Source organism: Thamnophis elegans, chromosome 8 (assembly GCF_009769535.1).
Source record: "Thamnophis elegans isolate rThaEle1 chromosome 8, rThaEle1.pri, whole genome shotgun sequence".
Lineage (NCBI taxonomy): Eukaryota > Metazoa > Chordata > Lepidosauria > Squamata > Colubridae > Thamnophis > Thamnophis elegans.
The window spans coordinates 333,096-347,543 of NC_045548.1; the positions used below are offsets into that span (position 1 = coordinate 333,096).

At 38.1% G+C, this 14,448-nt stretch overlaps 1 long non-coding RNA gene across 1 annotated transcript in view; it reads right to left on the minus strand.

The window, feature by feature from the left end:
• Nucleotides 1–642: 642 nt before the first annotated feature.
• Nucleotides 643–14,448, minus strand: part of LOC116512151 — a 175,162-nt gene continuing 161,356 nt past the window's right edge. The window contains exons 4-5 of the long non-coding RNA XR_004255827.1: nucleotides 4,223–4,263; nucleotides 643–779 (exon numbers count right to left, since the gene is read on the minus strand). This is a non-coding gene — a long non-coding RNA (uncharacterized LOC116512151). The remainder of the gene's footprint in view (nucleotides 780–4,222; nucleotides 4,264–14,448) is intronic.

Here is a 14,448-nt window from a genome sequence, read left to right on the forward strand (position 1 = left end):
CACTTCTATTTCAAAGGAAGCTGCAATGATTTGTGCAACAAACGATATTGTGAATCCTTTAACCACTTCAATGGCTGCCATTTCCTATTTTATTGCCTGGGGGGAGGGGTTATCAATATTTCCAGAAGTCCCCATAGTGCCTGTGTAATGGTCACTTCCCTTTCACACCCTCCTGCCAGAATACAATAAGAGAATAGATAAGGATTATTCTTTATACCATTTTAGTTGTTCGTAATTTTTGTCATAGATTGCACCAGTGAGCTAAAAACCAATTTCGTTGTGTACATGATATATAATGGCAATAAAGGCTACACTGCCAGATAGACTGGCTATCTTTCAGACTGGCACTCCAACCAGTCTCATTTGCTCCACGTGATCACAGTTTTTGTCTTAGTAATGCCAATAGCACTTAGGCCAACTCATGGTCTGTAGGCTGGATGTGCCACGCGCTGGCCATGCCCACACCACAATTAGCGAAGGGAAAAAAGTCCCGATACATCACGTCACATGATGCCGCCATGACAACACAAATTTGACATCCCTGACCTAGACTTATATACCATTTCATAGTGCTTTACTGCGCTAAGCGGTTTACAGAGTCAACCTGGGTCCTTATTTTACTGACCTTGGAAGGATGGAAGACTGAGTCAACCTTGAGCTGGTGAGAATCAACATCCTGGCAGTGAACTGAATTAGTCTGCAATACTGCATTATAACCGCTGCACCCCTACGGTCTTGATCATCCTCAGCACATCATTCATAAGAGTAAATACTTTCATCTGAAAGACAAATTGCAAATTGTTTAGCATTGTATAAGCAAAACAAAAATGAAAACAACAATGGTCTATATGTTTTGCAGGACCTGCAACAAAGTTGTCATCAAAGTTGTCATATTTCCTATTTACTCCATTATTTAGTAGGGGACAATGGTGTAAAGCCAGAGACTTATGGAGAGGCTATTACAAGCACTGAAAACTGTCCTAATTGTGTACCACAGCTAATAACTTATTTTATTGCCTCATAGCCACTATAACCAATTACATCATTAGTGGCACACACTCGACACAGCAATATTTACTTTCTGGAATGATGGCAGGAAGTTCACTAGTGACCATAGCATTCAACAATAGCTCTTCCCATTTCAGTTGAAGCTGCAGATGGAACCATCATAATACTTCTTCCAACAGAAAATGTTTACTTATCAGAATTGCAACGAGCGAACACAAGGACTTTATAAGTATAAAATGGCTCCAGATCCGGATTCCTTCTCTCTTTCTCCTAGAAAATTGTTGTTATTTCTTTTTAAAGAAGTTACCGTATATTAAACTTTATATTTAATGTAACATGTAGTTTTTCCTGTCACATAATACAAATTATGGCAAATGCTTCATTTGTTTTAGATGTGTTTGTTCTATGTAGCACTAAGATGCAAAAGAGATAAAACGTTTCAGAAATACCAAAACAAAACAATTAACTGGTATTGTCTCCCTCTCTCTCTCGTGCCTTAATGATTCTTTGCTATACTTCATTAGCACTACTCATTACTCATCACTGCCTACCACGCAAAAGGCAATTGCATGCAGAGTTGTGTATTTTCCCATAATAGTTCATGCTGAGTCAACACCTCGCTCAGTGTCACTTATGTAGCTTTTATAACGAGCTCCCAAAATAAACACAAAAACAATTAGCTTCATGTATATGACAAATTATTCATGCTCCATGGATAAACAATCGGGAGAACAATTGGCCGTCCCTCATTATCCCATCGGTATCCATTTGCTTCTGAGATGAAGGGTGAATTTTGAGGTTATGCTGTTCTTCCCTTTCATCTGTTCAGGTTTACTTATTTAATTCAAGTCAACTAAATGCTATCCAACTTCAACCAAAGAACAGGTAAGGACCCCCATGCTGTGCTTTTTCCTCAAAAACCTCTGTTTGGAATGATGGACAAGAGGCTCTTTCATTGGACTCAACAAGTCTTCCATTACCTGGAAACAAATGAATTTGGCAGCCTGTGCTGGGGATGTATGGTAGTAATGAAATTTTATGACACGAAGATTCCAAAACAGCTATGACTTTTGATACTAACACTTAATTGTCATTTGGGGGATTTGATTTTCTAAAAGAGTTGGAACATTTCATTTAGACCGTTGAGTCCAAATTGGTGCCTGAGTTCAAATCAAAACACATTTTAAAGAAAGTCCAAGTAAGACCAAAATAATTTGATGATGCAATCCATATTTAGCAACCAAACTCTTGGTCCAGTAACAAACAAGCCAGCAAAGACATCAGAAGTGGCATTCTACCGGTTCAGACCGGTTCACCCGAACTGGTAGCAGAAATAGCGGGTGGGCCCGCCTACCCGCTCCGGCTCGATGGCATCCTATTTAGGCCTCCTTTTTCGCCAAAAGCACATGTGTGGAAGGCTGTGCGCATGCGCGGAGGTGGCACACTCACATTTGCAAACTGGTAGGGAAGGTAAGTGCATAGACCACCCCCAAAGATTCTTGATTATTGTACATTTGGTGATGTACCATATATTCAGTTTCAACAATATTTTATAGACCTTAGCCATGAGTCTCACGAGCACACAATTCCCTTTGTTACATGCTTTACCGATTCAAACCCACAGCTGTTCTTGTCTAAGTTAATTCTCCCTTTAAGTAGTAAGTATGTGAGTCAGTAGCAAGCATGTCTTTCTGCTTGCAAGTCTTCTTTTGACTTGAGTTTAGGTATTGACAGCCAGTCTTGTCTCACCATCTTTTCTCTTCTGGGTGAAATAAAAAAGCTTCCTGTGGTGACACTTGAAGAGATACTTGGAGGAGAGTCTTCACTGTATTTATTCCAAGACTCAGAATGGCACACCTAAAAAAAATATTTTTGAAACCGGTATTCATTTTAAATTGGTCAGACTGTAAGTAGATGCGGCATGCAAATATTAATTCATGGCCCTCCACTTTAAATACAGGTATTCCCCAGGTTACAAGCTTTCCCTTGCCTAACCCTAACCCTAAACCCAAACAATCAGTCCCGTGGCCCAATCAAGGCAGAGTCCTCTGGCCTGGTGACATCGGTCCTCCTTCCTCCGGCCAGGTGTGATAACATCCTTGGTTCCCAAGAGAAAGTATTTCATTTTAACTGCACAACCCCATCTCTCTCTCTCTCTCATTCCCCATCTCTATCCCTTGCTTCAGTGTGTGGCAGCACTGAAGCTCCCGGATGGCTTCAGAGGGATCAGCTTAAAGGTTGGCACAGGAATCTACCACAGCCGAGGTAGCGCAGTGGTTAAATGCAGCACTACAGGCTACTGCTAGATCAGCAGTTCAGCGGTTCAAATCTCACCAGCTCAGGGTTGACTCAGCCTTCCATCCTTCCGAGGTGGGTAAAATGAGGACCCAGATTGTTGGGGGCAATATGCTGACTCTCTGTAAACCGCTTAGAGAGGCCTGAAAGGCCTATGAAGCGGTATATAAGTCTACTGCTATCTTCTGCTTTCTATAAGAGATATTGAGTCTCAAATATTTACTTATTATATCTAGATCTCCTTAACGCCCGTCAATAAAAAAAAACTTGAAATGCCAAGTGAATTCAAATATGTTGAAATACAGCTGCTTATACATCCTCAAACCCATTGTAATTATTTAAAATAGTGCTGGAATTTTTTCCCCCTCCAGCGCATAAGAAATCTCATGTTAATGTATTTCCCTTGGATAAAAACACAAGGCCAAATGTAAACGCTTATATAAGCATTGTTAATATGTTGGATGCATGTGAAATCTCATTAGATAGTCTGAGAATTAGATTGCTTTCATCATTGCACTAAAAGTGGCAGCATATCACATCAAGTAATTAGCAGTCAGTAAAATCTGTGAAGTGTTCCTGCATTGTGAATTTGGAGACTTTGTTGTAACATTCCATAGAAGTGATTGACAGTGTAATTCTACATAATGGAAATTAAATTTAGAATTGCACTCACGGCTCATTCCAACTTGTAAAAAATTCCCTACCGCTGCCAAACCCCAGAGCTGAGACGAGGCTTATCATCAAACAGCCCTGCAAATGGAGTCAATGACATTCTCTCCATTCCTGATCTTTACCAGATTTTAACTTTGGCTCATTTGCTGAGAATTTTCATTTGAACAAAATCTGCAGTTTTGGAAAAGATTCTGGCATTAACTCCACTGGGGACTTATAACTCATTATGACAAGATTGTGGTTGTACCTTTATGTTTGAGTTGCTGATGCTATGTGATTCCAAAACTCCTGAAAAAGAAAAGAACAAGACAGAAAAATGTTTTCATCAAATACTATTATTCAGAAAAATAACAATTAGAGAGAAAACCATGAACACAGAGGAATGTGAAGGCAGAACAAAAATGGTGACATTAAAAGGATATTTCTGAACTAGAAATTCTGCTCTGGATAACTAAATATTCCATTCTTTATTCCCTGCCAATTATAGTTAACAACCTTAGCAACTGGGCCAAGATGCTTCAAGAAAGACGTGGGGAATTTTCAACCCCCAGGCTAAATCTCTGCAATGCAGGCTTTATCCCCTTCTTTGATCATTCCCTTATGATTCTGCTTTTATTAACAACAAAAACTATATTGAAAAGTATTTCTTTTAATTCTGCACTTCCCATGAATAAATTTCATACGTATTTCGGCTTTTTTTTGGGGGGGGGGTGTCCCCTTTTAGCATTTGTTTTATTTGTTCAGTATTCTCCAGAACCCCTTTGTAAAATTTGTTTTTGTTGGTTTTATGAGACAAAAGTTATTATTTACTGTTTCAGGGCATCTTTCTTGAGGAGTCAATAATGTCAAAATGATGGGCATGACCAGGAAATCAAAACCTTGTCACTTTTAATAATAAGCCATCACAAAAATATAAAAGGAGTAAAACTTGGGCACAGTAATTACATATTTTTACATCATGAGCTCTTCCCAAGACTTCTGGGTATGTGAACTGAAGAAAGCTCTGTGAAAGCAGAGCCAACAATAGAAAATACCAAGAATTCGGTGATTACACTGGTTCCTTGGAACCTCTCCAGATACGGAGATGATGGGAGATTTCCCATATGTCATCCAGACAGCTGCTCCTCATGAGAAGAATACAGAACCGTAGTTTTCCAGTGTTTGAGCACTAAGAGATGATGGCATGATCGTTATGAGCAAGAAGGTATCTTGCTCATAACACATTGGAGACTTTTAAAGGATGTTAGGATTGCAAAATTGTTCATTAACTACTACTAAACTATTAGAGATCTTTGGAGCAATAAGTCTGAAGATGCCAGCTGAGTCTGACTTTTAATCCTAAATTAAATAAAACTTTAATTCTAAGACAAAGAATTTAAAGAATCTGAAATAAACAACAAAAACTAAATAAGATTTTGATCCAAGAAATTTACCAATCTTCAAAGAATCAAAATAAAATCAAAACATTGAAATGTTTGTTTATTACGTTTATGTGCTGCCTATCTCATCTTACAATAAGATTTTGGAATTAATTATAATGCATAAATAGTTTTTTTGTGGAAAATATTGATGTTTTTGCATTTGAATAAGCAAGGATAGTTAACAACTGGTGTTGTTTTGCTGTAGTCCTAATTATTTTTACTTTGGCTCCTTCCATTGTGGGTATAATATGGCCCTTGTTTCCAAAGCAATATTGTCTTTCAATGTTACATCCAGCTCTGTAGGTTGAATGTGGAATATGAAAAAAGAAGATAATTTAAATATCAAAAATAAGCAATACATTTTGCCTATTAGATGTAAGCTACTTGTTTGCAGGTTGCCTCCAAATTTATTGGTCTAGAAAGTAGATTAAATGGGGTAGGAATGAAAAAAAGCCATGAAAAAAAGCCCAATATAAGTAGTAATAGTAACATATTTATTTTCTTCTAAGATTTTGTTTCCACATCTTTTCTCCTCAGCATTTGCCTCGGGTGGTTGGCATTTCTTCTGGAGTACAGATGTAAGATATACGTCCGTTGATGTTCTCTGTCTTTGCTATCTCATTCACTGGCTTTTTAAAAAAAGATTGCATATTGTTGTTTGGTTTGTATTCCCTGAACCCCACTGCAGTCAGGCAATATCTGAGTCAATCAGTCAATCAATCAATCAATCAATCAGAGCAAGTCACTGTAAGGAAAGAGAATGACACTCAGGGAGAAAAGAGAAGAAGGGAGGAGCATGGTGGAGAAGTAGATTTCTTCCCTAAGCCAGTGAGGGGAAAAGGGGGAAGTTGTGTCAGAACGCCTCAAATAATATCTTATGAAGTTAACATTGGATATGCAATTAAATATGAATATATTTATAGCAATTGTTTTTTTAAAATATATAGCTAATTGTTCTGACCCCCCCCCCCTTCTCCGTCCAGGAACGAAAGCCAAAACAGATTACAAAAGAATGTTTTAATCAGTCCAAGCTCTCGTTGGCTGCAAGCCCAAAATAAACAAATAGATAATCACTCTAGCAAAAAGTCCTATAAACAAACACAGCACTGCAAACAGGCTTCTTTCAGCAAACCTACTTCTCCAAGTTGGTTTCTCTGAATCATGAACGTGAACGAGAACATTGACTCCTGCAACCAGGGCGTGGCACAAACAGCCCCTTTTATACTCAGGAGAGGATCTTAATCAGCATCAGCTAAGCACAAGCATCTCCTACAATTACGCAGTTGTCCTTTACGCTGAGTAGCCCTTCGTCTGCGTGCATCCTGAAACAACTCTCAAATGTTTTCCTGAACATTCCCTTTGATCCAATGCTCTGCCGCCACCTGGTGGCCAACCAGTCTCTCCTCGCCCTGCTTGGAGTCGACACCCTGTCCAGGGTCCTCCATCTCCTCCAGAGCCGACTCATAGGGCCCCTCGCTGTCGGAGTCTGGTGGCAGCTCCAACGGCTCCTGCGGGGCCACAACACTAATTATATGTATGTATTTAGGCATGCCCTACAACCATACATAATGGTTTGGCTTGACAATTAGTGAATCCAGCCAAAGGTCATGCTGAAAAGGTATTAAGCAAAGAAAGGAAGACCAAAATCTTCATAGTATGGCCTTTTCTTTTGACAATATTTCATACAAAATCTCACATGAAAATGCTGACTTCTCTGCAAAATTCAATAAGGAGATGGCATCTCTCTGGATGTGATATGAGTATTGAATGAACAAAACTCTGGTTCAGTTTGCAGTGCAAACTGGAATTGCTTTGCATTACATTGAACCAAGAGGGGGAGGGAAGATGGAAAAGTTCTTTTTGTAGTATCCCTCCCCAGCATGGCTCTGCTTACTCACGTGCGAGTTTGTTTTTTGCTGAGATTAGAAAGCAGGAAATTCAACACACACTTGTAAAATGAAAAGAGAGCCAGGAATTGCATTCCAGTAGGCCATGTATTTCAATTAAACTAAGGGTATATTAAGCTGGTTTATAATAATTATACCCAGTTTGAATTGCTGAGTTTGGGGGCTTCTGCCCCTCATGCCACACTTTGCACGCATGGTGAGGCCAGGAGAGAGAGAGATCGAGCATTGACTGAGCGGGTCGGGGGAACGAGCAAGGGGGGGGGCAGGTGGGAGGGAGTGTTCCAGTACTGTCCCACCGGACGAAGAGGTTCTAAAAGGTACTGTAAATTTGATGAACCCCTTCTGGCATACTGGTGTGAACCGGGAGCAACCCCCCCACCCTGCTTCCCATCCTCCCTCCTTCCTTCTCACTCTCTTTCACTTTTTAAAGTCTTTTTTCCTTTGCCTGAACCGGCAGGAAAAAAGGCTTTTAAAAAATACTTCTGACAAAGCTTCTGACGGGAGAACCAGTTCAGCGGCATTGCCAGGCTACCATTACTACCAATCTGGTCTGGTCCGCCAGATTTTCACTACCTCTTTTGGCATCCCGGGCTGTACAGGGAGGTAGAATTATTCTTTAATTTGTTTCACAGATCAGTGTGCTTTGACCCCTGGGAACAGCCTTCTTTCTTAATTCCTAGGAAATTCTGTACTCTTCCCTCTTAGCCATTTCACTATAATTCATGTCCAGAAATATTGGCCAATTTTCTATCCATAAATTCCAGTAATTCCGAAATACTCTGTTTCCTTTATTAGTAAACCAAATTGGAAATCCACACTATGGTATCCAGGCCTTACCTTTTGGAAGTATTGGGTCTGATTAAGATAATCTGTGTCCCAAAACTCTAAGATTTCACATTTTAAAACGATTTGATCACCTAGAATTCACTAGATGTATACATCAATGAGAGATAACTTGCAAGCCTTTCCCCATGCTGCGCCCGAGTTACAAGAGTATTGAAATTCATGAAAATTATAGTAGAAGCTTGTTAAAGAGAGATCCAACCTAGAACTAAGGAGAAATTTCTTGCCAGTGAGAACAATTAATCAATGAAATGATTTACATCCCAGATTTTGGGTTCTCCATTACTCCATTACTCAAAAATACACTGAATAATCATTTGGGATGGGAAGGTTGGAGTAGAAGTCCTGTGTTTCTATGTTAGATTTGAGTAGTTGAGCAAGCATCTTAACATCCTTTCACAGACTGTTTTAGATTTTATTCTAGTTATCTCATTTGTAGCCTACCTAATCAGAAATTTAGTTATTGAACAAAGCAGACAATCGAATGTTTATACTGTTATGGCTGTTTATGAATTAAAATTTCTGCAAGTGAAATATAATTTCATTGGCGCTAGTGGAGGAGATTGTATCTTTTGCTTTTGTTGGCTATTGGCAATAATAATCATTTACACAGAGATGGAGCACTCAATCTATTTCTGAGGAGTATTGCTTTCATACAGGTCACTCAGAAGTCTGATTTGTTCTGCTTATTTCTATAATCAATAGGAAACAATGTCCATTTAAACAATAATGTACATTTCAATTGCATTGTTTAATTTTATGGTATCTTTAAAAATATATGCATGATACAAGTAGCTGGAATGCTTGCAGAATGAATGTATGTTGGACAAGATCAACGTTTTCATTTAAAACTCACTAGAGATCCCTGTGCCACTAATGAGCAAACTTAGTGTGTTGATTTGCTGTTCATCAAAAGTGTAATCAAGAAAAATGTACAGCAATTTGTATAAACTATATTGTCACTTGAAAAATATTTGCTCTTTATACTAAGTTTATAGTTTTAAATTTCAAAGCTTCAGTGCTTTGAGATAGAATGCAATGGCCTGGATAATTAAACCAACCCAAATTTTCCATAGGGACTTTTCAGCTGTTGATAATTCATAACTCTAATTACAGTTTTGAAGATTTAGATTTTAAGAGCACCATCAACACTCTGCTTCTTCTTTTCTTTTTTTAAACAAATGGGCTGGGAAATTAATCTTTATTGTTAGCAATACAGTAAAATGGTTTTGTCTAAAATTGCATAGTTGTATCTTCATAATAAGCTAGTATACACTGGTAGTTAATGAAACATGAAAGTGTAGTGTAAATCTTCACTTAGTGCATGAATGATGACTCAAAGTTTACAGTCTATAAAGTAAAAATGCCCTTATAGTGGGATTTATTCCATCTCCCACAATCGTAGCTATTAATATCAAGTCAAGATGCACTAAGAGGTTATTTGTGCATATTTTCCCCCTTCTATTTTATTTGCTCACTTTGCTACTATGTTTCAATGTTTATTATGAATTATTGTTTTAATATATGCTGTATATTTAATTAGAATAACCACCAGCATAATGTTGCATTCCCATTTGGTCATTAGACACAATGTTTTTCTGCTTGTATCCACCAGCTGAAATGATGGCAAGCAATGATGTTATGTTTGTGAGTGTGTGATTGGTGGGCATATTCTTATATTATACATAATACTAATATTGGTATTGAATATGTTTGTCCCTTTGGTCACATATTTTAATTAAATTATAATATATAAATGAATTATATATTTATTAATTATGTATTTATACATTTATACTGGAACTAGACATTGCCATTTCCAGTATAAAATATGCTTCCATTACTTTATAAACTTTATAGTTTATATACAGTATATAAAGACTAAAATTCCTTATCAATTATTCTAACATTCCAACAGGCCCCCTTATTCCGTTGTGGCCTCTTCATCCCTAATGAATAAGATAAGATTATGACCTTCAGTTGTTCACTGCTAAATACTTATTGTTATCCTCTTATGAAGCACAGAACAGAAAAAAAAGCAATTTTATTGAATTAATTTTATTCTTCAAGTACAGCAAGGCAATCAAGTCTGCATTGTGATAACACCTGAGAGAGATAAGTGGAAGAGACCAAATGACAAGCAGGTGAATGTAATGTAAAATAACTTTCCTGTTAAAGAAAGGATCAATACATAGAGAATCATAAATTTTCCAGATGATACAACCAATCAATACTCAACACCATTTAATCTTAAATTAGAACTTCTGTTTGTTCCTTCGTTCTTTCCTTCATTCCTTCATTCATCATCATAATGATACAGTAAGTTTTGTTTATATAGATTTAAGTTACATAGATATATTTTATATGTAAATACAAGAATGTGTGCTTTTGTGTGTGTGTGTCTGTGTGTGTGTGTGTCTGTAACTGCCAATTCTAAGTAAACATCTGTCAAAGTCACTGCTGACACAACCTCATCCAGACCAAGTTTTCTTAACACAGCTCAGCCACTATAAAAGGCAGGAGCATCTTAGGGGTGCATTGCAGATAAGCTGAGATTCTTCTTTTCACTTTAGCTGGTTAGCAATCATCTTTCTTTTAAAAAATCAATTTCTATTAAAACACTGTGCCTATGAGGTGTGGGAAGTCAAGGGTTGAAAATGATGAAAGCAGCATTGTGACGATGTGATACAATCTCCACCACTTTTGTACAGGCATTGTTATACTGCAAGCATATGTACAATGGCCAAGACTGCACCCATCTCAAAACTCTGCTTTTTCATTGGAACAAAAGGGGTGGATCCTCCAGGAACCTTTGTTAACCCCATTGATTGTTTAGTAATATGTCCTGTTCTATCCATCCATGGGTTGCACACTTAGGAAAATGTTGTACTCACCAGTGGTTTGGTCCACCAATAACTTTCTTAATTTGTTGGCGCCTACTTTTACAACTTTCTGATAGACTTGACCATCCAGTGTCTCGACCATTTAATTGGCAATATTTTCCACAAGGAGATCATATAAAACTTCTCTGCTTGGTTTCCTCTCTTTATTCACCAACCTTCAAAGAAACTTGCATTTATTTCAATTTCAACATAACTGTTAATATTCAATAGGGTTACTTTCTAATTTCTCCATTTGTTCAGTTTTCATTTCCCCAGCTTCATTCTAGCCAATTTCAGACATTCCCCTCTTTCTTCCACTTGCGCTCCAAAATGGCTACCTACAAATTAGTACAATAGTTACATTAATTTACCTACTTTGCTTACGGTGCCTAAATTTGGTTGCCTAAATTTACAATTCCTCATGAATTTGTGAGGAAACATTAGAGCTGATGTGATCAAAGTTTTACTGAAAGCAAAGTTTATTTAAATCCTCAGAAGAAATATCTGAGGGACATCAAGGAGTTTCGTTAAGGCGTTCCTCAAGCTGCATTATGCACAAGATACGCACAAACCTTTGCCTGCAATAAACTTTCGTCTGTTGTTATTCTGAAATCAAATTCAAATTGGACTTGGAGGTTCCTCCTTAGGTTAAACATCTCAGGAATTGTTGAGGCAGTCAAAATACATATACATATAGATATACATATAGATAAATATATATATATGATTATTGCTTCACACATACAGAACAGACTCACTGGGTATGGAAATAACCTAAAGACAGCCTTAAGTCCTTATATCGTATTGCATATAGGCCCTTTTTGAATTGATCAAATGAAGTATGGGATCAGTTTACTAGAACACATGCATCCACTTGTCAGTTGAATATTGACCTGCGTATTAATAATGTCATTCTTTTTCATTTATTCTTCTTGATTTAAAGCATCACCAAGCCTTCTATTCTTAATGCATTCATCTTCCAAATCTCAATGCTTTTCTGAGAGATGTATCCCTCCATCTTGGTTTCCCATTAGCATAGATGAGATTCATTCATCTCCACACGGCTTCTTCTTTGAAGCATTGCCCTGCTTTCCCTACACGGAGATCTCTAGTTTGTGTTTGCTTGACTTCCCACATCATCTCATCATCCAATACTTTTCCACATCCTATGGTCTTCAGTCAAGGTTTTGACTCTTCCACACCAGGAGTTTAATTTTTCTACTGTAAATAAAATTAATATACTTACTATGTTTTACACAAGTCCTATCTATTTATTTTATTGTGCAAAAAAATGACTTTTAAAAGTTGTTTCCATTATTTCCCTTTAGCGTCCTATACATTGTGATGGATATTACTCTGAGAAACATTGAGTGGTTAAAGGTCATTCCTATCACTCTGACAAAATCCTGCAAAATATGTATGTTATGTGAAAGTATACCACATTTTGGAGATAAAATTGCAAGACAAATGGAAGAAATAATGAATTCTCATCAGCCAAAGAAACGATCCATTGTTATCTGAGCATAGTGTGAAATTTGCTTGTTTTATCGGTAGATGAGAAGAGGGAGTAAACACTCCTGGGTATTTCTTTGCACTATTCTTTCTAGAACATCATGTCCTTTTTATTACTTCTTTATTATTCTTCGCAACAACAGAATTGTATCACAGCGGCCAGTTGTTTCGCCGGATTTGGCATTGGTTACTAGTCGGGCCCAACCCAGGGGCCTAGGACGTTGTAACGTATTTTCGTAATATGCGTGCAGATCCAAGCAGTGCGGCTTTTTGCATTTGACTGATGGTGATTTTGTCAATTTTTAACTGTTTTAAATGTAATTCCAGTGCTTTTGGAGTAGCACCCAGTGTTCCAATTACCACTGGAATTATCACTGCTGGTTTGTGCCATAGTTGTTGAATTTTGATTTTTAAGTCCTGGTATCTTGCAATTTTTTCATGTTCCTTCTCGGCGACCCTGCTATCACCTGGTATTGCGATGTTTATGATTGTAACCTTGTTTTTCTCAACCAGTGTGATGTCTGGTGTATTATGCGCAAGTATTTTGTCGGTTTGTATACGGAAATCCCACAAGATCTTGACCATCTTATTTTCGGTGACTTTTTCAGGCTGATGTTCCCACCAGTTTGTTGCTGTTTTAATATTATAATTTTTGCACAAATTCCATTTTGTGCTACTGAATTGTGCTGTAATTTATAATCAGTCTGCGCAATTTTTTTACAGCAGCTGAGTATGTGATCAACAGTTTCATCAACTTCTTTGCAAAGTCTGCATTTGGCATCATCAGAGGATTTTTCGATTTTGGCCTTAATGGCATTTGTGCGGATAGCTTGTTCTTGCGCAGCCAGGATTAGTGACTCTGTTTCTTTCTTTAATGTACCTGTTGTTAACCATAACCAAGTTTGTTCACTGTCCACTTTATCTTTTATTTTTTCCAGAAATTGGCCATGCAGTGCTTTGTTCTGCCAACTCTCCATTCTTGATTTTATCACATCTTTTCTGTATTCTTGTTTCGTCTGTTGGGCCTTCAGTAGATTTTTGTTCTTTACTTCGATTAATAGATGTTCTTGACTTTCTTTTAAATAATCAGCCAGTGCATGTTTTTCTTCTTCAACTGTTTGCTTCACTTGTAATAATCCTCTGCCACGCAGAGCCATATTTGCTGGCACATGAGCCATTAGCTCCAACATGCCTGTGCATGCTGGCCAGCTGACTTTCAGCCTTTCGGAGGGCCAGGGAGGCCGTTTTTGCCCTCCCCAGGCTCCAGGAAAGCCCCCAGAGCCTGGGAAGGGTAAAAAACGGGCCCAATGGGCCAACTGGAAGTTCACCCTCCCCGGAGGCTTTCCTGGAGCCAGGGCCTTCCCTGCCCCCCCCCTGAGGAAATATCAAGCTTAGCTTGGAGGCAAGTAGTGAGGCATACGTGGGGGGAGCGTGGGGTGTGATTGTGCACGCCTGCACATGTGGGGACACGCTTTGCATTATGAGTGCTGGCACATGCCCGCACTATTGCGCCCTTGCATTTTTGGCACCCAAACAGAAAAAGGCTCTCCGTGGCTGCCACAGAACCTTGCATGGAAATCACACAGGGTCTCTTTGAAGACTCTCACCAAGACCCGTTTAACATTGTGAGAGATTTCATGTCACTGCATGCAACTCAGAGTAAATTTTTGCTTAATTACTTTTGTCCATTTAATGGGCATGATAATTCAGAATCTGTGGGAATCTCTAATTCTGAAAACCCCAGAAGTGTTATGTTTTAACTGATCAACTCTTCTGCCTCGCATGAATAAACAATCTCTCTAATAAAATTAAATATATAAATATAGCTTTGATGGCTTCGTTACTATTTGAAGCCAAGGGAATTTTTTCCCATTCTTTTGCACCTCCCTAATGGACCTGGTCTCACCA